This window comes from Rousettus aegyptiacus, unplaced genomic scaffold (genome assembly GCF_014176215.1).
Source record: "Rousettus aegyptiacus isolate mRouAeg1 unplaced genomic scaffold, mRouAeg1.p scaffold_m13_p_7, whole genome shotgun sequence".
NCBI lineage: Eukaryota > Metazoa > Chordata > Mammalia > Chiroptera > Pteropodidae > Rousettus > Rousettus aegyptiacus.
Genome location: NW_023416310.1, coordinates 31475981 through 31503692, shown reverse-complemented (window position 1 = coordinate 31503692; position 27712 = coordinate 31475981). Strand labels below are relative to the sequence as shown.

The window sequence follows — 27712 nt, the reverse complement described above, 5'->3', positions numbered from 1 at the left end:
ATATGCTAAAACAAAACACAAAACCTATTCATCCACCAAAGTGGAAAAGACATTATAATTCTTTTTAGCCATCATCACACTTTCCAGTGTTCTTTTGGCAGTAAGCTCTTGCATCCTTGCAAGTTCCAACTCCGTTGCTCTAGCCCTACTTTCAAATAATAATTTGTGCCTGATTTAACTTGTATCAGAAGCTAGTCCTCTGTTTAATAGGGAAACAGAAAAACAGAGAAGTGGCCACTATATGTTTTTGATCATTTCTCATCTTTCGTAAATAATGACCACTGTTTTTAGTCTTTAATTTTTGACTTCAAATTAACAAAGCAAATTGAGTTTACAGAATTAAGGTACATTCCTTCTCCAAAGTATTTATCTGTAAAATTAAAGAAATTAGGAAATTACAAAACAAAAACACCTTGTCTCTCTTATTGCTACTTTCTCATTGTTTCAATTCTGTACTAAGTTTCTAGCACTCAACCATTATGACCCACTTCCTGGATCCTTTTTATCTGTTTCCAAAAATGACTGCACTATCTCTTTGTACCTCACTGTTTGTATCTATAAAATAACATTAATAATAGCAACATCAGAGAATAAAAGGATTGAATGAAATCATTTTTTCAAAAAATGTTTTCCCTTAGGTTTGCTAATATGCTGAGTACTATTGTAGATGCTGAGTTAAAGACAAAGCCCTTCTCTTACAGATATGTTCAGGTGGTGAGGCAGGTGATAAAGCAAAAATCAATAGGGATATTATATAAAGTAGTATGATATCAGAAAATGACAAGTGCTGTAAAGAAAACTAAAGTAGAATAAGGACATAGAGAATGGGTAAAGGACATTATTATTTTAGGTAGGATAATCATGTTAGGCCTTCTGAAAAGAGGACTTTTGAATGAGAATGCTCATGGGCGAGCATGGAGGCCAGAGTGATTGAACACAGTGATAAGTGAAGTCTGGCATGGTAATTGGGGGCCTGATTGCATAGAATTTGACAGGCCATAACATGGACTTCAAATTTTATTTTAAATTCAACAAGACACCTCTGAAGTATGTGAAAAAGGGAGTGATATTATTTCTCTTTCAGCCACTCTAGAGAGAATAGGTTGTAGGTGCATGAGAGAGAGAATGGAGGTACCATTGTATTGGCCAGATGTGACAAAGGACTGGAGCAGTAATGGAGGAGGTGGGAGGGACCAGTTCACGTTAGTACATATTTTGAAAGTAGAATTGAAAGAATTTGCTAATGGTTTGTACAGTAGGGTCAAATGAAATTGAATAATGAGAGATGACTCCAAAATGATTCCCCTGATTATCTGAGTGACTGGATGGGTCATCTCCTGAGAGGAGGAACTCTAAAGAGAGTGCAGAGCCCTGTGCTTGTCACAGAGGAGATATGCAATAAGCACTACTTCTCTTCCCTCTTACTCCACCCTAATCCTTCAGCCCCTTGTAAACATCCTCACTCCCAGTGATCTTTCATTCTAAGCTCAGAAGGTAACAGTCATGTCTGTTAAGCTTACTGTCGAATTTCCATGGTGTATGGCATATAATAGGAACTCAAATATTTATTGAATAAGTCAGAGCGATTGTAGTAGAATGAAAAAGTAAAGTAACATGGGTGAATGAATTGCCTAGGTAACATGATGCTCGCCTTCTTTCTTCAACTCTTGAGTCTCATGCTAGCAAATTGCACAAAAAAGTAATACCAGTATTGAGGATCTACAGGCATGCTGGAGGAAAGTTTTAGCTTTTTGATTAAAGAATTTAGAAGCATACTCTGCTACAACAATTAAGCTATAACCATAACTGTTTTTACAGAATATTTTTTCAACAAGATACTGGGTATCTTAGTCAATTTTAATTTTAATTTTTTGGGGAGGACCTTGCTATTATTACTGGTCTAAACACATTTTTGTATTCTCTTATTGACTACTAAATATGTTTCGAGAACTGTAGTTTCTAATACTTGGATAACTGAATTTCATTCACTCATTTTCTTAAATGATTTTAGAAATATTTATTGAATTAACACTGCACTATGTGTGCAAACCAAGATCCTTGTTTTGAAGGGGTTCACAATATTGTGGTAAGTTTATGTATTGTACAAAGTTTATAAAATCCTTTGAAATACCACTGATTTACCTACAGAATATTAAAATATGTGTCCATTAATACCACTCTACTGTAGATTTATTTTCTACTCATAACATTAATGGTTTTTAAAGGAGCACATATTTAAATACGTGCTAGGCGTATTCTAAACACTCTGTACACATATCCTCTTGCAATCATGTAGTCAATAACGTTTATCTAAGCTGTGTCCAGACAGTTTCTCTTTGAAAATCTATTAGTCTCAAACATAATAAAAGATGAATCCAATCCATTATTTCTGAAGTATTAAAACAATACAAATTGTGAATATACAAATGTAAATCCTTTCAGCACATCCATTAATGTAAAAGGCAATTTGAATGTTAAAGATTTTCCTTGTATGCTGCATGGGATATGCTCCTGTTCATTTCAACATCCTATTTGTGGTGACACTCTAGTTAGCATAAGTCTTAATTCTGGAATGAGAACATTCGTTCAAGCACAGCTGAAATATATCTGACCTTAGCATTTTCTGTATATGTATGCATTGGTAATTTTTTATTACATATCAATATTGCCTGAGTCTCATAAACTTATTGAGATTTTGAACCGAATACCTGATTTAAAATATTCATAGTATAGTTAATGGGCAGGATTAAATGAGGAGGGGATGAAGTAACGTGCAAGCTTTCAACAAACTGAAAGGTTCCTTGGTGCAGACATAAACACCCTTTGGTCCGTCTTCCTCTGGCTACTGTCAGTGACAACCCTCACACTGTTTTCCAGACTAGCCTTTACTGCTCTGGAGAATATATTTCCTCTGGCCCTCACTTTTTTTATTTCTTTTCTTCTAAATATTCACGGCACTTCAAAAGATAGGTACATATAAGTGTGTAAGTAATCTACATTTTATTTAAAAATGTATATTCATTAAGGTTGACCTTCAGAAATATTTCTCAAGTCATTGTAAATCAAAATTGTCTACATTAAAATGTTAATTTTCTTATATTTTAAACTTGTAGATATTGTGGAAAAATTCAGTCACAAAATTAAATGTACATGTTTCTTAAATGTGCATTTAAAGAAATTATGACAATATTTATTTGTTCACAATATACAAGCTTAATCATGTGTTTCAAATGGTTTGCTGCAATTTTTCAACTTCATGATCCAAAAAAAAAAAAAAAAAAGGAAGAGGGGGAGTAATTTATTTCCCTCCTTAAATGCACCATCCAGGGAGGATAATTATAACAGAGGTAGAGAAACAACAGCCTTTGTACTAGCCTCCTCACACTGCCTACTTTCTCCTTTGGTCAGTTTAGTAAAATGAAGTCTTGGTCATGTGAAGAAGTTAGTATCAAGGGAATCTGTGAAAGGTGGTTTTTGGCTTTCCAACTTCTACTGCTATAGAAGGGTCGAGTGGTTGCTGACAAAGTCCTAGCTCAGCCAGTTAGTTATCTAGATCCTCTGCTACTAAATATGATTTAAGCATCATGTCTCCATCTGTGAGATAAGGAGATTGCTCTGGGTGATTTCTAAGATTTTATTTTTTTAGCCTTAAAATCCTAAAGCTATTGACTTACAGATCAGAAGCCAGGTAAGTGCATAACTGGGATGTGAATTCAAATTTTCTGTATTTTATTCAATGGCTCTTTACCACTTTTGACACTAATTAAATATGTGAAAAATAGATACATATATACATGCAAATATAAATATATGCATACATATAAGATTTATCTGGCTTAAATTAGTCTTGTGCTTACTCAAAATGATTCATTTTGTTTTGCAAGGGGCAGTTAGCTCACCTCTTCTTACCTCATGCCAGTTCAACAATTTCTTCCTAGAAGAAGATGTGAAAGGATAGTTTCTTTCAAAAGACTAGTCTTTAAGCAAAGTACATACACATCTGTAACATTGTGCCACAAAAATTAGAATTAAGAACAAATTACTGCCATCCTCCTCCCACAAACTACCCATTTATCATCTTCCCAGAGGAGTGATTGTTTTATGTTGTTTGTCTCTATTTTAGTCATAGGTACTCAGTATTTCTAAGATAGTTCTTTCTAGAACCTGCTCCCTATTCATTATCAAAGTCATATATATTTCACATACCCATGACCCTCCTCTTCTGTAATATCATCATTCACTAATGTATAAACTTTGAATAATATAACCTATTTAAATTCTTGTCAATTTTTACAAAGCTAAAAGTAATTGCCTTTAAGTCCCCTTCCTACTGCGAGAGAGTGGACCAGGAAGACAGTGTAAAGCTTAAAGCATCCAGGGCTTTAAAGCAGCTGAGCCCTTTGCTTGGTCACACAAGAATTATTGCTATGAATCTATGAGCTGCCTACTCCATAGAAAGCCAGGACTTGTCTGTAGTTGCATTTATCCTTTACTGAAAGATAAACTACTAGATGGCATGTAGTATTTATTTAAAATCCAGTTATGTTTCCCAAGATTCTCCATACTTAAATGTCTCTTATGTATAAACCTTTCTGAGCTATCTTGTCTCTGCTACTAATTCATGGTGGGACATTGGGGTAGTATTGTTCCTCTCTGTGTCTCAGTGTCCTCATCTGGAAAACTAGGTGGGACTCAGTGACCTCTGAGATCCTTTTCAGCTTGATAATTCATTATTTTCCTGTTTAGGCCCTTTTGCCAGCACTTAAAGTAATGCAGCTGTCCCCCAAACTGATAATAAGTGACACACTGATTGATAGTTTATGCCTCAATGAAATGCTCCCATTGATGTATTTATTTTCTAAAATTATCATTTATATTCAAGATTATTGCTCTATGTTTCTCTTGAACTGAGTGAAAATGCTTTTATTCAAGCTTGAATGACTTTAATATTTAATACTGAAAATCATATTGAGAATAAATTTTGAAGAAAAGAATAAAATGCTCAATATAACTGAATTACTGTTCATATTTGATTATTGAATAAGGCTCAGGTTATTTGGTATCCTGTGCTTGTTATAGTTTTCACAGAATTAATTTTGCACTTGTTGTTTTTGTATATAATTTAAAATCCTATTTTGAGTTTATGCTTTTAAAAAACTCGGACGCGTGTATTACATGTGTAATTTACAGAACTTTGGTAATTATCTGCTAATATTTATTGAGTAGTTCCTGGATGCATGACACAGAACTAATGCACTCTTCAATAATAAACCGAATCCGAATTAGTAATTCTCCTTATGAAAGACAGTTTAAAAATCATGTCTCTGAATATGATGAGGTTTGTTGTAGAATAGGTATAAGCTTAGGTCTTTGGTTGACACTTTGCTCCTGGGCCTCTATGGCTGTATTCCTCTTTCCTGAAGAGGAAAATCTTGATAAACTCTGATAATGTAGGAATCTATTTAAACCTGAAAGCTTTTGACTAAGTGAACAAGTATAGTTGGGCAACTTCAGAGTAAGTGTTCTCCATATTTGTCTATATTTTTATCTATAATGAATGCACCCCTCGAAGAACAAAAGATGAAATACAATGGACCTTTGGCTTCAGTGTGGTTTTATTAAATGTAGAATGTGTGCATATGTGAGTATTTATTAGTGAAACTTAATTCTTAAGAATGCAGACTCTATAATAAGACTCTCTGGGTTCAATTCTATCACAGTGATCAGGTTATTTAAGCTCTCTAAATTTCAGTCTTCCCACCTGTACCTAGAGGTAATAAATATTGAACCATGAAATGCTTAAAACTGTGTCTAGCACAGAGAACATGGCAAACAAAACCTAAAATTTGTTTTTTGTGTTGTATTGGTAAATATTTTGGGAAGTTCTGGAAAGGTGAGTTAAAGTATTAAGGGAAGGAAAGTAGAAAGGTGTTTAAGTTAAAATATGTATCAGTTAAATATAAATTTGCAAGGTGCTGGTGGAGTTTCCCTTTTCAACATAATCATACACCATTTCTCCTGCCAGTGAATGGCTTTGCTATAAACCAGAGATGGATGTTCAATATATAATTACTATTGCAAAGAACCCTTTCTAAGTAGTGTGTTGAGGAGCTTACTGTGGATCGTAAGATGGCCTGTGGAGCAAACTCTGTTATGTGGAATCTAAAATTGTCATCACATTCCACTTACATATTATTTTACCAGGAATGAAAAAATATTTTAGCATGAGCTATGGGTATGCTGGCAGCTTTTATAATGGGACTGGCAAAGAATTCAGATGATAGTCTGAGAATTGAAAAGAATCATGAAAAATTAAAGAAATAAGCTTTAATTAATAAAATAAAGTTAGGTTGAAACAAAGATTCAGCCATTGAGTAATGAGGAAAAAGTATGAAGTACGAAGGGTCGACTTAATAAAATATAAAAGAAACAAATCTATGGATCAAAGGGAACCTCAAATAGAACATAAAGAAGCAAGTTAGTACTATACATTTTTTATGTGTTGAAAGAACTTGGAGGCAGTGTGTGTGGTGAGAAAACCCCAAAACTAACCATATAAATGTGCATAAACATACATTATTGGGGTTTCCAGTCTTATTTAGTAAAATGAAAGAATTAGGCTATCCTTTTTTAAATGGTGTCCTCTCATCTAAATGTTCTGTGATTAGTTCCCTTTGTAAAGATCAACATGTAACTGTTTTCTCCCATAACCATTGTTTCTTTCCCTAACTTAGACAGTCATTTCTGATATATGTATATTTCAAATGCTTTCCTGTGAATTGGTTTCTTTTTTTTTCTTGCCCTTTCTTATGTCTTTTGTAATTGAATGTCTTGTATGTGTTATTTTAGAAGTCATCAAAGAAGGCTTAGTTTATGAAGCTTTTGGTCATAAGAAAATTCAGTTATTCTGAAAAATCAAGCACTTGGTAAATTATATTTTATATTGCTGTGACTATAGGCTGATCAAAACTTCCAAAGATATTTAGTTACATTTAACCCATGTTATATTGACCCATCTGCCTTTATCAATAGTCCATCCTTTTTATAATCATCCTCATAAACTATTCTGCTCCTATGCTTCTAAAGGAACATGAATAGTTTCTAGACTATGTGAAAATTTTGATCTATAGCAAGGAAATAGACTTAGTTGTTCCTACTTGAGTACACCAAACGCGTGCGCGTGCACACACACACACACGAATTGAAAAAAAAGGTAAAGTACATTACTTTACTGTCTCATTCACTACTGTATTTCCAGTTTCTCATTAAACCAGCTTCCTGATTTTCATTATACCTTCACTTTAATCCTCACAGGACCCTTCCTGATTTCTTTCAGTTCTAGTCAATAGCTTATTTTCTTAATATGTAGCATTCTGGCTACAGTGAGCTGTGCTTTTTATGAGCACTAAAGTGATTTGATTCCCTCTGATGTGCCAGTTGACATTTTCTACTACATGCCTACTATGTGCTAGGTAATGAGGGAGTTAGTTTTTTAAAGTCCTATTGTGTATAGCTAAAGAAAACTTTTAGGATGGCATATTTGCAATTAAATTTCCTATGGCTGTCTATCTGTGTGAGCTTGGACAAGATTGTTTAACCTTGATGAACCTCTGTTTGTTTTCTATAAAATGTAGATAGTGTTTGTGTACTTTACTAGTTGGTAGAGGAATAAAAGATATCACATGTAATTTTAGCATTCAGTAAACTCATTAGCACTAGTTATATTAGCAAGTATGTGTGTATGTCAGTGTGTAATATAAAACAAAACAATCACGTTGATGGGTACTGTATCTACCATGGGTACTTACCATTGGGTACTCAATAGTTATTATTTGGTTGAAGGATTAGATTCAGGTATTGAGAAATTAATCATTGTAAGTATGTGGAATAAAAGCTGACTACCTTGTTGAGGAGAACTTTGTGAATAGAAGTAGTAGTCAGGTTCATTCTCTCTCTCTCTCTCTCTCTCTCTCTTCTCTCTCTCCATCTCAATTGATTTGGTGGCAGATCCTCAAGAAGATGGAGATAAACTGGCTACTGAAGTTTCATCCTACTGTCTTTTGAACTAAGTCTTAGGCTTTTAGACTGAAGGAGCCACATGTGTACACTCTTGATACAGATTTTTCATTTTTAGCTATTTATGATATAAATAAAAGTACTTAAAATGCCTGGATAATAATGGCAGAAATTCCAGATGAAGAAGCATTTTTAATGGGATCTTATATTGAAAATGAAGTTATATAAATGGAATTAACAATAAAAAGCTGTATTGCATTTATGTCTTTTAATACTTTTATTGTAAAAGCTGTTTTTATTTCAAAAGAATGTTCCCCTTGAATGACATTCCCAAGACATTAACAAATCTGTTTTCCGGAAATTTAGTATGTAGTTAATGTCAAACTATTTTCTGGTCCTGTTTTCTAAGTCTGTCTCCTTGAAGTGCAAAGATTTCGTTGACATGTGCCACGCCCACTTACAAAGGGGATATATGAATAAATGAGAACTAGAGTGAACAGGCAAAGCATTAGTATAGGAGTGAAGATATTTTTAAAGACATTCTGCTCTGCTGAAGATTTATTCAGAAACTATTACAATAATTCCATGATTTTGAGTAGATTATTAACAACATATAGTGGTTTGTCTAGGCTTCCTGTTACAATCAGCTCTCCATTCTCGCAAGCATCCATATCTTTTTTTCACCCTTAGAGATAATTTTTTTAGGAGGTCACCATTGCAGACAGTGGAGGGAAAGTCAAAAATAATATTCCATCCTCTTCATTGTTTAAAAGTAGATATTTGTGTATGTTTTGGTGTGTCTCACTAAGTTACCACAGACTGTAAGCTAAGGATGCCTTTCCCTATTTGAGAGTAAAAAAATAAAACACAGAAAAGTTTATAGCTTACTCAGGATATAACTTACTCTTTGAGAGAAAAAGCTGTCTGTCTCATTCACTACTGTTTTTTTTTAGTTTCTAGTATGGTGCATGTGGGAGATGGTCAAGAAATAACTTGCTGAAGGAATGAGTGAATGGATGAATGAATGAATGGATGAATGAATGGAGAGAGTAAATAAGCAAAGAAATGATGATAGATTCATAACACGGTCCCAATGCTGTTAGATTCCCCAAAGTGCATTTCACCCTACTTCTCTGTTATCTCCATTTATATTTATCTCAGAGACAAAGGCAAGGATTTAAGAAATGTTGGAGGTGTCACCCTGGAAAAGCTTGTTCTTTGCAGCACTCTCAGTACCTTGGCCAGCATATGAGCACGGAATCTGGGGAAGAGCTAGTGGGAGAAAAAGGAAGTGAACAAGACATTGCCTTATTGAGTAGGAAAGCAGAAATCACATTATTAAATAGGTTCCAAAAATGAATGTGGATCCAAATCTAAATAGGAAAAATATTAAGAAAGTAGATGAGAGATAAAGAAGTTCAAATCTATAAAAGCATACCTTGGAGATATTGTGGGTGGGTTAAAGACTACCACAATAAACCAAGTTGTAATCTTTTTTGGTGGGTAGAGGATTTTGCCTGTAAAAAACACAACATCTGTGAATTGATATAAGTGAAGCACAATAAAACAAATTTATGTCTCTATTTCTGTTTGATGACAGAATCAAAAACTGTAAGTACTTAGATTCCTTTTTGTACTCTACAGAGCAAACAACATTTATATAAGTATTTTTCCTTAGAGAATAAGGTAAGGGGCAAAGAATTTAAGAAAATATTTGAAATTGTTCACTATGCATATTTTTCGAAGCTAGATTTAAAAGTGTTTTAAGAAGTGCTAAATGTTTCATAAACCACATGGCCATAAATTTTCATCAACATTTATGTGGGGAAAAATTATTATGAAGTAATAATTTAAACAAGTGTTTACCTTCCTAAAATTAATTTTTAGCTGTATGACTTCAAAAGACATAACTAAGGAATAAAAAGAAATGTCAAAAAGTAAGAAAGAAAATACTTGCATATCTGATAATGGACTTGTATACTAAACATATAAAGAACTCTTACAACTCAATGATAGTAGGACAAAGAACACAATACAAAAGCGATCAGCATGTTTGAACAAACAATTCTCTAAAGATAGATGATAAATAAACACATGAAAAGATTCTCAACATCATTAGCAATTAGTAAATGTAAATTAAAATCACAATGAGATACACCATTTTTATTAGCATGACTAAAATAAAAATTAAAAGGAAAATACCTGCAATATCAAATGCTGGCAAGGATGTGGAGCAACTGGAATTTTTATGCATTGCTAGTAAGGATGAATAATGATAAAGCTGCTTTAGAAAACACATTTGGAGTTTCTGATAAAGTTAAATATAGTATCAAACATTCCTACTCCTAGATACTTGTGAATACAAGTGGAAACACATGTCCCACTCCCACCTCTGCTACCAAAAATTAAAATCTGTATTAGATGTTTAGAGTGACTTTATTTATAATCACTAAAATGTAGAAACAACTTACATGTCTATCAGTTGATAAGCAGATAAACTGGGGTACATCCATACATTTTATACATTCAACAGTAAAAAAAAATGATAACCCATGCTGCAGCATTTATAACTCTGATATGTTTTATGCTAAGTGAAAGAAGCCAGCTCAAAAGTCTGCATACTATATTATTCCATTTGTGTGATACACGGCACAAGACAGAACTGTAAGACAAAAAATAATTGCTGTTTGCCAGGTGCCTAGCTGGGGGACAGTGATGGAAATTATATCTTGATTGCATTGATAGTTACATGATTGTAAAGTAAACATTTGTCAAGATACATAGAACTATACACCTAAAAATGGTGATTTCTATGTATACAAATTCTACCTCATAATAACTTTAGCAATAGCATTTAAATATTTAATATACTCATAACAATGAGGTGAATTCATATAATGTATATTTAATAATAAAATCTGCTCTCATGTTAGTAAATACTCAAGGGCATTAAAACTGAAACTTCATAAATTTCAAAATGTTCTATTATTAAGATGCTTAATATTTACTGACTGTCTCTCCAGTTAGGAACAATGAGCATAAGTTTTAAAATATATTAAAAATTGTGAACCAAAAAAATGTATAGAAAGGAAAGAATCCAATTCTCTGAGGACCCAAGCTCTTGAGTTTTGAAAAAAAATAAAAACAGAGGAAAGAGAAAGAGAAGAAAAGATGGGAAAGGCAGAAACTTAAGAGAAAGAAGTCGAAAGATGAGAAAGGATGGTATCATAAAGAAGAAGGAAACTGGGGAACAAAAATATTAATGAAAATAATATGTGTGTGTTGAGTGCTTACTGTGTACCAGTCACTGCGATAAGAATTTACTTGTGTAACATACTGTAATCCTCTCAGCAATCTAATGGAGTAGACACCATTGTTATTCCTGTTTTACAGAGGGAAAACAGGTTTTAGAAAGAATGCATAGTTTAGGCAACCTCACAGCTAATAAATAGGGAAATCATTTGCAATTCAGTGCAGCTGCTGCCAAAGCCTGTGCTCTGATTCCAAGTGTATAACTTCATGGTAAAAGACACTGTTACTTCGATGAATGACTGCAATCTGAATGAACTGTATGTCAATACAAGGCATGGTTGTGTTGGTTTATATGCCATAGAGTAATAAGAAATTAAACAGGGGATGAAATAGGGAGCCATTAACCTCTTCTTCGGTCAGTCTAAATCTACTCTACCCTGACATTCATTTTCCAAAGTATCCTCTCCTTGCTGAGAACTTTTTAAATTGGCATTTTTGTTTGGTTGTTCATTTTGTCATAGTAAAAATCATGAAACCACATTGTTCATCTCATCGAGTGTCTCTTTGGGGAGAAAATAAATATAAATAGTTTCTGTCAAAAGACATCTGTATTATTTCAAGCTGGGTACTATACCAGATGAATTATTAACTGGGGACTAATGTCATAAAGAAAGAGAATGATCAGGAATTAGGATGTTTTTGGTATGCCTCAGGAATATTCATCAATGTCACAGTCTACTTGCAAGGAATAGATGACACTCATGATAAATTTGGACTGATTTATTTTGATTAGCTGGATATTAAAGATACCACTGACCCTTATGGAAGAATCCATATTTTTTAAAGCACTGTTGCCTCAGGACTATCCCTGTTCCCTGGATAGACTTGAGTAGTGTATAAAGATTTCAGTAGCAGGTATCCAGATTTAGACTTATGGATTTTCTGAATTGAATAGAACATAGTGAGGTTGGCCTCAAAAATCAATCCACTTTGATTGCTTGCAACAAAGATTCTTGGTAAGGAAATATTGGAGTGAAGTCTGAAAAAGTAAGTCTGTATTTTGTAGTGCTGCTTTTCTGCAGCTGCCACAAACTGGACAGGGACCAATTGGGGTTAATGGTCTTTGGCTTGAATAGCTCTACTTAGCTCTCCATTAATCCCCAAAGAAATGCCCAGATCCTAAATTATTATCGATTCATTGACAAGTTCTCCCAACAAAACAAGCTGCATATGTTCGAAAATAACTCAGGACATATGCACCCTCTCAGAAGCTGCCTTAAGTGTTTTCATACAAATTGAAAGTAGAGTGGAGAAGTACTTCAGTTGTCATAAAAACTGGACTTTGGTCCATTCCCTTGATAAGATTCTTGTTTCCTAAAATAAATGTAAGACGTGCTCAAGTGGGATAAGCCGTTTGTTCATTATTTTGTTCTAAATTTGTAAAAGGATCGTCTGGAAGCATTGATTTTTTGAAATATGTTATCCCAAATTCCAATTCTACAGTGCAAGAGTATACTTTTCACAAGTTATACATTAACCTGAAACTGACTCCATGTAAGAGAGGGGAGAATATTTAGAAGAAAATGAGGACCATGACTTAAAAATCACCTGTACTTGTGAGGTATAATTTTTAGTATATTTTAAATACTTTGTATTTAATGCTGTATGACAATACTGAAATAGAAAATCTTTAATATTTGATAGTAAATTATTGGATAATAACATATAAGGAACTATTAAAACCTCAAATTATGACAAACAGAATGAAGAAGGTTAACACTGAAAGTGACAAGGTGATAATTTTTATTTTTTTTAAATAGTTCTCTCTCTGTCATAATTTAATCTGGTTAACTTGATGCTTTTGAACTACACAAGTCATGTAAGTACATTGTGAAAGATTAATAACATATAGAAATATATTATAAAAGGAAAATGATCTGCACAACTGTCTCTCATTACTCTCTACCAAGTAAGCATTATAATGATTTTAGAAGTCAGTTTTTAATTTTTTTCTGTATATTTATTCACATATGCATGTGACTAGATCAATTGTTTTTATTTAAAACAAATATAATTACCTTACAAATATTTTCCCTTCGTGGCTTTTTTCCATTTCCTATGTTTTAGATATTTGACGGCTTCATTTCAATTTTTAAAAAATACCTGCATGCTGGTGTTTCTTAGTATGCAATATGATTTATTGACTGTGTCATTATTGGCTAAGATTTAGATTATTTCAGTTTTTACTATTAAAAACAATGTTGCAGTGAACATCTTACACTTATTCATATTTCACTCATACAGATGCATATTTATACATATATGAATAAAAATTGTGATAGATTTGGAAGAATTAAATTTGTAAGAGCTACTACCAAATGACTATAGAAGAGACACTCTCAATTTATATTTGCATTAACAATGTATTAAGTTTTTGTTTTAAGCACCTCACCTAGACAGAATATTATCACATTTTACTTGTCTCAGTCTGTAGAAATGTTGTTTTTATGATTTCTGTTTCCTCTTTCACTAGTGAGGCAGAGCATCTTTTTATACATTTATTGACCATTTTTTACTTATTTTTTTCTCTGTAATTTTCCTGTTTATATCTTTGCTCATTTTTCTTTTAGAGTTGTAAAATATTTTATATACTCTAGGTATTGATATTTTGTCAGGTATATAAGGAGCAAATATGTTTACCAGGCTTCACACTGGCTTTTAAAAATTCATGTATGTTGTTTCCTCCTTTAGAGGTTTTAATGGTCAAATATTTTTCTCTATGAGTCTGAATTGTGTTTCTTACTTGGCATAGCCTTTCACATCTGAGGTTAATAATATTTTTTGCTAACATTTTCTATTTGCTTTTTCATGTTTAACTTCTTTTTCTTAGACTGTTATACTCCATATTTTCTTCTTCCTTGGATATTTATTTCATTACCAGGGCACAACCTTAATTAATTCTATAAGTTTGGTTTTGTTGATATTAAAATTTCTGAATGCTTGCAGATTTGGAGGGGGAAAAAAGTTGTATTTTATACCCTGTTTGAATGTTGGAATTCTTGGATGTGAGATTAGAGATTCAAAATCAGATGTTTAATGTCATCTCTACGTGGTCTTCTGTTAGTCAGTGTTGAATATGAGAAGTCGATACTAGTCTGATTTTTTTTTTCTAATATAGACAATTTTTATTTTCTTCTCCTTGGATACTTTTAAGATTTTCATTAAAAAGACATTTAAGAAAAACATACTCTGTTAATCTTTCTAAATGTTCTAAAAATTTTTCAAGATATCTAATTATGAGGGTTTTTTTTAAGTTCATGTTTATCAAACCAAACATATGTGCGTCCTTAGTTTGGGGAATTTTATTTTGTCTTAACTGTTCTGTTTGTTCTACCTAAATAGAAGATTTGAGAACATCCTTAACTTTTCTCCATGTCTGTTAAACTTGTCTTCATTCATGCATTCCATCTCTTTGATCTTTTTCATTGCTTTCTGGAAATACCCTCGTCTCAATCTTTCTGTTTTTCATCTGAGTTGTAGCTGTGCCCAGTCTATCAAGATAGAGTTTTTATTTCAGAAGTGTTATACAGGTATCCCCCACTCTTCAAAAGTTTGCATTATGCCACTTAGCTTTTATGAAATATCTACATTAGTAACTGTTTTTGTTAGCTGAAAGACATCTAAAGAGAATTTTTGCTTTTGCAAGAAAAGATGAAACGTGAAAATAGGATTCAGCATTTCTTTTGTAGTGAACCATTATACAGGCAGTGGGTACCCCAAGCACCTTCCCCGGAAACTTCTCTCAGCATCTCAATGTCAAGCTACCATCACTTTGAACTGTGTCTGTGACCATCTGTGTTTTATTTCGGTTTATTTTGTACATTAGTAAGATGTGTCCCAAGATATTAGAAAAACCTAAGAGAGCTCATAAGGATGTTATGCTTAGTGTAAATCTGGACATAATTAAGCATATTTGGTAGGTCGGTTTTAGTTCTGAGAATGCTTAGACATTTTTCCGTATAAACTAATGATAATTACATCTTTATGTTACACCATTTTGCCTCACAAAAGATTTCTTAAGAACAGTCTACTTTCAGATAGCTGGGGAAACATGTACTTATCTTTTAAAATCTCATTTTTTTTCTTTTCAATGGTAGTAAAACCTCTTTAGTTTCTTCAAATTTGTATTTATCACATACACATTTTTATATTTTCTGCTTTTAACAAGGTAATTTTTTCTTTTAGTTAAAATTGGTATCCTTCTTTCATAATGTTGATGTTCTTCAAAAGCATAGTGACTTTTAGTTTCCTGCTTAACCTGTGTTTGAAAATACCTGGCATGGATGTTGGTGATATTGACTATTAGTCTAGATGTTGAATATTTAGAAAAACAGTGTGTTCTAGTGGTTAAGTAATTGGGTTTTGGAGCCAAAATGAACCAAGCTTGAACTCGGCTCCACAACCTGATAGACATAACCTTGAGAAAGCGATATAACTCCTCTCAAGTTTTTCATTTATAATATGGAGCTAATAATGGTATCTACCTTATGGAGTTAAGGATTTAATAATAAGAGAGTACACATAAAATTGATCATTATAGTACCTAAATGTGGTAAGCTCAAAAACTGTTGATGGGGATAGTGATGTTAATTACAACGATGACAGCGAAGGTGGTGGTTGTGGAGGAGTTGGTAGAGGAGTTGCAGGACCAGAGGTGGCAGTAGTTTGTCTTCAGGACCAGTAGCCAGTAGCAGTGCATCCACATCCTTGACAACCACATTTCCTGCTTTGCCTTGAAGTAAATGTCATTGCTGCACAGTGCTCTCTCTTCCGTAGCAGAGAAGCAAGTCAGGAATAGGAGAGGGGTTGACTGGCCCAAGTGCTCTGAATGTACTTCCTTGTTGAAGCTTTCTTCACCCGCAGTTCTACAGCATTTTATTCCATGTGTATTTTTGTCTGTGGTAATCTCTGGATTTATTTCATTCAGTTGTTTTTCTTTTCTGTTTTCTATTTTTAAAATAGTCCTCAAAATCTGTCATTTGTCGCTGCTACTCTCTTATTTTCTAGTGCTCTTTCATATCTTTTAAAGTTATGTTGGGTTTTTTTGTTGTTATTTCATTGATTTGGAGCAGACATGAAAATATACAGGAATTGAATGATTTTGCAGTCTCAATCCAATCTCCCAAGAACTTTATGGACAAATTTAATGTACGATATAAGTAAAAATATCTTAAATCCATCCATATAGTATTTACAGAAGGAGTAGATTTTGTTTAATTGTAAATAAAATTTGTGGTACAGTACAAACTAATCATTCCTAAAGCTGTTTATCTTTTTAAATTCCTCATGCCATTTAATTGATTTGTTAATATTCACTAAGGAAGCCTCCCTTTGCATAACTACATTTTGGCTAAAATTAGAGCAGGAACTTGGTGCCTTGATGATATACTTTTCACTTCTAACACCTACTGGTTCACATTTGCTGAGAAAAAATATTAAAAATATTTCAGAAACATTTATCCTTTTTTATCCCAGATAGAATATCGAGCCTGTGACTTAGGAGAAAAAAAAAAAACAAATCTTTTTTTTTTATTTTTATTTTGTTTTTACTTTATATGCCTCTCTTCCAGGAATCTAAGTCTCTTTATATAACAGGCAAATATAATAGTCAAAATGTATATACAGTAGAGTAGGGATTGACACTTTTTTTTCTGTAAAGGGCCAAATAATGAATACTTTAGACTTTGCTGGCCACATTCGTTGTCTGTAATATGTTCTTTCTTGTTTGTTGAATCATGTATATAGGCAAATAACTGTGGACCCTTTCCCCAGGAGTACCAGGAATTATTAACATTTGTTAAAGTTGCTCTGAGGAGGTCCTGAGAACATAAGAAGATAGGATTATCTGTGATTTATTCTTGTAAGAAAAAGGTAAGACAAGTGTCATTGGGTAGGAATTTTACTTTTCATCAGGTGTCCATTGAAAATATGTATTCAATCATCCCTTGAAACTGGGAGGAAACATTCTCTGAGCTGGAGAAGTACTCTATAGGGGTCTGGGAAAATTAAAGAAATTCTATCAAGGAGAAAGTAATAAGCATTCCACATACCTCTGAATGCAAAGAGTAGCTTCTATCTCCTCTCACTGGGGAAGTAATCTTAGAAATATAAATTTAAGAACTTTTCATTAGACTTAATTAAATGGCAGAAAGCAGAAGCTAAGGTATCTCTATCTGAATTAACATTCAGTAAATGTTCAGTGATTTTGAATTTCAACTTCTAATATAACAAACAGTAAATTTTGACTGGGAACGATAGCTTTAGTAATTTGGTGGCTGTATAGACTTAGATATCAAACCCTCTGACCAACAAGTCTTTATTTTTAAAATAGAATGACTGAATGAGTAAATAAGTGAATAAATTAGAGAAGAATGCAAATGGTTGATGACTCAGAAAGCTTCAGGAAATTATAATTATGTGTTTATAAACCATAAGAGATCAAATTTACTATGCAGAATAGAAAACTAAGAAGAGAATTTTGAGTTTATTATTATTTTATTAGTGGATGGCTCAAAATAAGATAATATTAAAATGATCAAGTAGATATGAAAAATATGGAGACATTTCTTATTACTTTTATATTTTTCTAGCCCAATATCTTTCTAGTTAGAAAGCAAGTTTTATAATTAAGTGTGAAAGGAAAAAAATAGATGAGGTACTAAATGTTCTTTGGGTTAAGAATGCTCTTGTTTGTTTCTGGAAGGTAAAGTTCAGGTAAATTTTATTATTACCTATTACTATCTATGAAGTATCTATATGTAATGTACTGTGTTAATATCAAAGGCCTGTTTTGCTGACGACAGGTCAGAAACATTCTTAGGCAGTCTAGATTCAGAGCAGATATCCAATGAACATTCTGCTGTGAAGTCTAAATTAACTATTGATGAAGTGCAAAAACAGAATGGTTTCAGTGCATGACTTGCTTCTTTAATATAGGCTCTTCAGTAATAAAACTAAGAGTAGCAGAGTCGCCTAAAGTAATTTATTTCTGAAGCCTAATAGACTTGGTTTTTCTTTCAGAAATTCTTTTGCAATTAAAAAAAAATCACTACAAAGAAATGATTTTTAGTTAATCATATTAAAACACTCAAATGATCAAGCTGACAGCCAAAATAATAAAATAAATCTGTATGCTTTTCTCTACTGCTTTTTGCCTGTTTGATATTTATTTCAAGTTTTATATAGTTTACTTCTCTATCCAGGTTGAAATTGGAATTGACTACAAACAACCAAGATGAACAATGGAACCTCAAACATCCTTTGAGATTCCAGGATTAAAGGAGTCCATGTCAATTATATTCAAGGCACTTCTTTTTCTCAAAAAAAAAAAAAAAGTATATAGATTTATTCCTATTAATACCAGTGAACCATTTTTAAAAATCTTTAATCCTCTTTCTATCTGTGTTGATTGCAAACACAGACACACACATGCCCATCCTTTATCCAAAAAATTATTACGCTCTCAGCTTATAAAATGCCTGTCACTAAGAGAATTCATACTCAGCTTGGGAATATCTTTGGTAGTTGTCATTTCCTTTTCTGATTTCTGACCCCAAAACTGGCAAAGGCATTATAACTCAAAAAATTTATTTTGCGGACTGTTTCTTTGGTTAAGAAATTTGAATCGGTTTAGGATTAATGGATAAATGACAAATATAGAAATCATAAGTTAAAAAAAACAATAGGCAGTACAAATGACTGAAGAGACTCATTTCCACAATGAATAAATTGGGTAGATTTTTTTGTTTGTTTGTTATTTTAGAAAGGAAACATTTTATTTCAGAATCCAGTTTGCCTTTCTGGTATTTCCTGCCTCTAGAGGAGGGCTTACACTTTACAGATGATCCCAGAAAATATTTCTATAACTTTTTAAATTTAATTTGGTGCTACATACATACATTTTAATGTCACACTAGTTTTCTGTACCCAGAAGAAATAATGACTTTTTAGGGCAATTTGTTAAACAGGACCCAGGATACATTGAGATTTATATAGAAATTCTTCTACCACAGATACTCTTTGTGGATACAAATCTGCAGAACAAATGTGCAGGAAATATGGGCTTAGTTAAAGTAAATATATTTATAGCAAAATTCATATATAATAGGTTTAATAAGTGTCATGTTCTCATTTAGCAATTTTAGTGTATAGTATCATTGCAATATTTAACATTGCATTAGCATCTATAGATCTTAACTAGAGATAATGCTTTTTTGCATACATTTATTTACTCGTGTCTTCTAATTTTACTTCATGATAAAAATTGGTTTTATTTAAGTGATTAACATCTTACAGTGATGTTCATTGCCATTATAATTACCACCACTATTCCTAATCAATTAATATTTGTCACTTACTCAAAAGATGAAAAGAACAAAGCAGCAGATTATAGAAAGCAGCCTTTCAGATTATAGGAAGCAGCATTTTAGAATTTTAACAAGATTTTCCTACCTTGAAGAACTTCTATTCTGGTAAAACTCTGTCAACAATAGAAAAACTAAGGCTAACATGTAAAACTAGCTTAAAGTAGATTTTTGGCGCAAATAATGCTGTTGGCTACCTCTCACTTTTTCTATTACATTTAGCAGTTTTACTGTGTTATTTACAGAGGACAAACAAGATACTGCATAAACTATTTGGCTCCCAATCATGGGACAGCTTTTGTTAGAATGAGGGCAAGCAGATGTTTGAAACCTGTGTTTATGCTTCACCCCACCCACCCTTTCAGGAAAGTGGATAATTAAGGCTGACAAAGAAGTAATGTAGGAAAATGTTACTGGATTTATTCAAGTCTGGGATGGTGTTGGTTGTTTAGTGATTAGTCTCGCTTTGCCTAAATAGAATCTCCTCTTTGTGAAGCTCTGTGAAGTATACTCAGTGAGAATCCATTTGGGTTCTATAGGTTGAATAAAGTTCACTACTAGATGTACCCAAAATACAAAGGAAGCCTGTGTGACTCGATTCATAATTTTGTGCATAGTAGCTATATAATTTTTTAATTCATTTGAACTTTTATAAATTTTGTCATTGTATAAAATAATTTATAATATACGTTATGTAAATTATAACCCCTACCATCATAGCAAAGCAATAAAAAGGGAAATAATTCTTATTCTTATATGTTGTGCATCTGGCTTCCTGTTCTGCTTTCATTGTGAATAACTGGCCACTATCCCAAGATGAGACTACCTAAAACTGGCAAGTTTCCAAGGTGTTTGTTAAACAAGGAGAATAGTGTTCTGAGAATAGGATGGAATTGCTGTCACATTGTCCATTGGTGAGAAGTTCTCTCTTCCTTCCAGCTGGTGTAAATATTACATCTATTTATCTCAGCTGCAGAATGAACCACATAGTCTTTTCTCATAATGGAGAGTAAATCTGGTGTTATTTTTTTGTCACCAAAGAACACATTGATGGCCATATAAGGTTATGTGCTTCTAGCTATATCAAGCTTTTAATATCCCCACAGTGACGAGCATAATGCTAGGCATAAATGCTCAATTGATGCTTATTAAGTCAAGAAAACTCTAGAAAAGAGTATGGGACTTATGAATTATGCTGAAAAATACTTTTATTCCTATGTAATTTTAAATATATTATGCAGGAAAATAATGGAAAATTACAGTGTGAGATCAGAATTTATACTGTTTTCAAAAACAATAATCTTGTTTTTTCTATTCTTACCAGAACATTGGTTGGGTAGATTATCTCACATAGATAATTTACAAGGTCATTCATGTTAAGGATAGTTTACTGATAGTTTACAAGGTCATTCATGTTAAGGAAGCATCCAGAAATAAAAGTAAAATAACAAACATATTTTCTCTTTATCATAATTCAAAGGGGAAAGTACAACAGTGTATGAAGTGATAACTCAGAATGTCAAATAGACATTCCCCTTAAATTGACATTTTTTGAAACCCACACTTACTTTTTTGTTCATGTGTCTATCACTTATGCAGTAAATATATATCGACAATCTGCAACAGCTATGCATTGTATTCAGAACAATCAGAAAGATGTGAAGATTATAGTAATTCATTCCAGGATTATTTACAATATCAGAAGTTAGAAGGAAAGAGACAAGGATGTCCAATGGGATATTTTTAGCTTAATTATGCCCAGTGAAAGATGTTTAGCTGAATTATGGTATGGTCATCAATAGTATATTATGCAGACATTACAAACATTGATATAGATCATGTAAATGTGTATTGTTACCATGAATATGTATGTTACTAAGTGAATAAAGCAGGTTATGGAATAATATTTAAAATATCTGTTCATTTAAAAACAGATCTATCTACAGTATAGCATATATCATATCCATTTATGTAGTGCATTCTCTGGAAGCAATATACCAAAAATTTAATGATGTTTTCTTTTGGGCAGTGAAATTACAGGCAATATCTCTTCATTCTTTTTTTCTTCTAGTTTGTTTAACATGAACATATAATTCTGGAACACTAATAAACACACTTAAACATATATAGCTAATTATAGTACCAATAGGGAAATATATTGCTTTCTGATGGCCAACTTTTAGTCAAGAAAATGGCCTGGTTAGTTTAATGAAATCATCAACATGTCTCAGTGGATGGAATGATCCAGAGAGAAGAGAGCTTTCCTTTCTTAGGTGTTTTTGTTTTTTTCACCCTGTAATTATTAACATTTTAAAAATAGAATAGAATAGAAGAATAAAAGGAATGCCTTGCTTTTAATGATTAAGCAATTCTTTGAATAAGACAAAATATGTTCTACATATTTATAATGTGACTTTTTTTAATTAAGGAAGAAGATTTATAAAGTGATGACAGTTAAGGTAGCATAATAAATGGACACCACCTTTGGTTTTTAGAAGGGTAAGAGGGTTGAAGTAACTTAGGTAAATTCTATAGCCTAACTTACATTTTGGTAAATTGGTCAAAGGAGGGTAGGAATGTGCTTAATGCTGTGAATAGGCTCATGCTTCTTTCAAGCTTGTAATATTTTGAATGAATAGAGAAATTATTTTGCATTAACTTTATTTTTCACATTTCACTTAAATCTATAGTAGTCCTTGAATGAAAATTTAAATAATGGAGATTATATTCCTTTTTATTAAGGCAGATGTAGTCTTTGGATACATGAATATATTTTGAAAACCAATTTATATGAGTCTCAAAAAAGTATGTATAATACTGATCTTATATATAACATGTAAAATTAGGTATATTATATTAACATTTTATAAAATATATTCATCTTAAAATATGACTGAAGAGATATAAAATGCTTGTATGGTTGTCTAAAAAAGGAATTTTTCTTTCATTGTAGAAAATTGAACAGAATGATCATCTCTGACCCCAAAATATGGCTATAATTACATTTGTAAAACAAGCCAAGATAATATAATGGACATGTTCTAAATATTCTCTCTCTTTTTCTTTTTTATTTTTAAATGATAATAAAATTTCCTATCATAATCAATGAACCAGGATATATTAAGCTTCATGAATTACTGTTTATGTCATTTCCACTAAATTCTTTTCATCCTTGTAATTCTGTTATGCTGTTTGGTTAATTAAAAAGTGCTAATTCTAAGACTATTAAGTTATGCCTTAAACATTTCAAATGACCTGTTGAACAATTAAATTCAACATGCAAAGGCATGTTTGACCTTTGATTGGCATCCTTTTTAATTCTGCAAGGAGATAATGGAATCACTGAATTCTAGGCTATGTCTTAATTGTGAATCTCAGGATATGTAGCAAAGCCTACTCATTTAGGGTATTTAGAATGTGATGTAATTGATTATTCTTTGTGATATACTCAGTATTTATCACACAGAAATTCACACAGGTCACATTTCTTGATTACTGTGATCTTCTGAAATTACTGAGATGGATTTTCAGTTTTTTCTCTATCACGAATATTAACTACTTGTTCCTTAAATTTCAGCTTTACATTTAAAAAGCATGGACATCATCTTCATTTAACATGTATAAGTTGTGTGCTTTCTCAGATCATAAAGGGATAACATTTTGGGGGAAATCAACATTTTTTTCTCCAAAATATAAATGAAGAAAAACTAAACATGGCACAACAATCCAAGAAAATGTAAGAAAAATAGAGAACCCAGCATCAATTTGTCAGTCATTCTCAAAGAAAAAAAAAAAATTCAAGTGAACAGATTCTAAAAATATATTAAAAGCTAGCATTTCCCAAGAGTTATAAGAAAGATAAAAAATATATAACCACTTAGATACAAAGGCAGAATCATTCCTCTGTATACCTATTGATTTCGCAAGAAAAGAGAAAGACATAAAATAACTAATTGCAAAGTAGAATTATAGGATACATCTTAACAGAGAATGGAGAGACATTGGGACAGTATAGGTCTTCATCAGAGCATAGTGGCAACACAGGCATTATTGGTTGTGCCATATGGGAGACCAAGATTACATACATATCTAGTTAAGGGAAGATGTGGATTTTTTTTTTTTTAATGATGTAAAAAGGTTTCTGTAGTGATCCTCAGTCTTTGCTTAAATCAGGCTGGTCTTCTCATTGCCTTTTTGGTAGTGAGCAACCTCAAAGAAAAGAGCATGATATCTTCTCTCCCAACTGTTGACATTACTCCCTGCTGAGCTCTCTGGTTGGCCTTTTTTGTGTAAGACATACACCGCAGGAATAGTTATGCAAATAAATGAGGTATTCTGACTACTGCTGTGTATAGCAAGTTAGGTCCATATAATTGCATTCCCACATGAATCCAGGGTATCCTGAAGGATTAAGAAAAAAAAAGGACATAAAGCGGAGCCAATAATTGCAGATGTACACATTGATAGGATTTATCTTGATAGAAAATAAGCTTAAGGATATTTTGGGAATAGAATATGAAATAAGACTCAAAGGCAGGAATGAACAGACATGGTTAGAGAATGTAGATTAGAGTTCCTGTTTGCGAGCAGAGATTGTTTTTAGGGAATAGTACAATCATAGCTTAGTTTTTGAAGACATTTGGTGCCTGGTTGCATTTGCTTTGCAGGCAATAGAGAGTTATAGAAAGGGATTTGTGTGTGCACACTTGTGTGTGTGCACACTTCATTGTTTTTCAAAATTCAGCTTGCTTTGCATCAGCAGTTCTCAAACTTTTGGGTCTTAAAATTAAACTCTTAGAATTTATTGCGTAGCCCAAAGGACCTTTGTTTAGGTGGTTATATTTATTGGTATTTACTGTATTTTAAATTAAAACAGAAAAATTTAAACAGAACACCATACAAATATATTTTCCATTAGCTATCAGAGTGATGATATCAACATAACCTGTAGCTTCTGGAAAATGTTTTAGCATCGTTTTGACAAAAGTATTGACCTCATGGAGCTCCTGAAATTGTTGTAGGTACACCAAGGGATTCCTTTAGGAACCACTACTTTAGAGGATCATGAAATATATTCAGTGGTTCGTGATTAGTATTTGTGGAGTGGAATTAAGTAAAATGGAACAGAAGGAAAAGAAATAGAAAATATAAATGCAATGTAGGTATTAATGAAACAAGTTTGTTGGTGAAATTTTATTCGTTTGTGTCTCTGTATGTGATCATAATGCAAAATTTTCTTATTTTAAGAGTTTTAAAAGTTTGAAAAATCCCCTCTTCAGGTTATATTTATGATAGGTTTACTTGGTTTTGAGATGAGGTTAGATTTCAAGTTGAAAAAAAAACAGGTGAGGACAGTTACACGGGCATGATATTGAGGGACTGATTAAGAAAACACCGTAAACACAAATAGCTGACTCGTTTAAAAAAGAAAGAGCTCTTGGATATCTGTGATGAGAATAAAAGCCTGAATACTTAGAGCGAAGCAAAAGCTTCACTATCAGACAATAAGATGGTCAGCAATTTTAGGTCAACTTTTCCTTAAATATAACTCTGTCTCATATTCTGACAAATGCATTATTCTCTGCAGTTCCATTAGTACAAATCCTGACCTCTTTTCTTCATATCCTGCTGTGTAAGCTTGAAAAGCGCAATCCCCAGGTACCCGTCTCTTTTCGCTTTTCAAGCCTAAAGATCTGTCGCACATATGCCTTATAGATGTGAGTGAATCATAGTCAGAATGAGAATAATCTGGAATAGAAGTTCATTTCCTTTCCTTTATCTGACATTTTGTACAAAAAGTCCTTATAAACCACCACAAATTGTATTGAAATAGTCAAGCTGTATTCACATCATGAGAAAAAAATGGCAATTTGAATAATTGAGTAAACTTTAGTTGAGGAGTTTGGCAAGACTCTCTCACTGGCCTCTGCTTAGGTAACCTAAACCACTCAGAGTGGAAGACGCTTCTCAGTCCATTCTGTAATGTTCTGCAAATCGTCTCATGAGTGATAGTATTTTTCTACACCAGATGGGTTATCTCATGAGTGTGAGGACCTCACGTTTTATTTTTTCTGTATTCTCACATTACACACTATAGTTTTGAGTATACAGGGGACTGTTAATAGATGTTAACTAATTTGTTCAATATGAAAAACTAGAGAGCCTAAATAACTGTGTTGTTCCTTTAAAATCCACTCATAATGACTGAAATAAAGAATAAAAATATGAAGCTAACATAAAAATTAATTTCTATGATAAATATTTGGTTAATCCAAAAATTTTTACCTATGTAGAGATGAATAAAGATAGCTGTTTCTTATGTTGCCCCCAGGATAGTTGGAGAACTTCAAAAGCCTTTTAAATCACCAAAGACAGCATCGTTGCTTATAGATATAGTTTGAGTGCAAATTCTTATATATAGTAGTTACCCTTATCTATAGGGGATACTTCCATGATCCCTAGTGAATACTTGAAACTGCAGATAGTGCCAAACCCTTATCAACTTCTTCAACTCTGCCAGAAATGTGGCAGCACCTTCCTCATTGGCAGGTTCAATCTCTCCAGTAATTTTTATATTTTTCAGTCCAAACCTATTCCTGAATCTGTAACCATCCTTTATTTGAAGTAAATGACTTGGTGTCACTTGGTTCAGGGAGTCCATTGCTGAATCTGTATAGGCTTAAGGCTTTCTGGTGCAAAATGTTGCTGACAAATGGAACATGTTTTGTTTGTCTTTCACCCACAAATTTAATGTCTTTTCCATCTTAAGTGAGCACTTCTCACACACTGTGGCTGACACTTTTGCAGTTTGAAGTATGACAGCAAAACTGGCACAAATTTATTTTGTCTTCTTCTTCATAATTTTTATGGGTAGAAGATTTGTTTTTATCATAGATCTTATCAAACTCAGCATTAGATTTTTTTCTTTCCTTATTAGGTCAAGAACTTTTGTTTTTCCACATAAAGGAAGCACTTTATGGCTTTTTTTTTTTTTTGGTCATATCCAAATTGCTAGCATCACTATTCCTGTCCTTTGAGACCACTATCACATAGGGTTGCTTGAACATAAGCACTGTGATACTGTGACAGTTAACCTGCTATTAAGTGACTAGCAGATAGAGTATCCCATCTGTTCTCAGTGCTCTCTTTAACAGGAAATCTAGGATAGATGATTAGTGATTGAAGAAACAAGAAATATTGAACCTAAAGAACCTATGTCTCCTGAAACAGATGATAGCTGTCTTCGAGTGTGAGGACTGTGTGCCTAGTGTATGTTTTTGACTAGGATTAAACTCAGATTTCTTTAAGACAAATGGGAATTATTTTATAGCGACTGTATTAGAAAATCATTAGCCTTTGAAATACTGGCTTCCCTCTTAAAAATTAAACAAGAGTAGTTTAATTTCTCTGGACATTTACTCTTGTCATCAGTCTATACTCCGCTTGTATTTGCCAGTGTTTCAAGGGAGCCAATCTGATTAGTTTAGCTAATAACTACTTCCCATTTTAAACAGAGTACTGCATCCCTGGCTACTTTTAGGATGCCAGCCACCATCTAGAAAATATGCATTTGGATCAGCTCACTACTCCTGGCTTAATCTATAGCAGCTCTGTGCTAAGGATCCCTGAGTAGAAGGTCACAGTTAGTTATATATCAATTCAAAGGCATAAATCACGTATGAAAGATACGTGAGCAAAACATCTAGTTCGGACTGTCATATGGAGGAGGATATATATCAAAGGACAGAGCAACTATATGCAGTTGCACAGATTGTGCCTTGCATAAGGGCATCTAACTGAGAAGGCAAATAGGATTTGATTTCCAGCTTATATTCAGCTCATCAAGTCCTGCCTCCAAGGCACTGTGCCTCCATGTGGATGTGACTCATTTTCCAATTCTCTCAAAAGCGGAGTATAGACTGATGGTGCCCATGGTATAAAAGTAGACCAAAGCTACAGTAAAGGATGTTTCAGGCCAATGTAAAGTATTGACATATGTTTATCTAATGAATCACTTCTTA

General features: G+C 32.8%; 1 protein-coding gene across 28 annotated transcripts in view; it reads left to right on the top strand.

Moving 5' to 3' along the window:
* The window catches only part of NRXN1 (neurexin 1), a 1005516-nt gene that overhangs the window by 27322 nt on the left and 950482 nt on the right, over positions 1 to 27712 (top strand). The window lies entirely within an intron of this gene.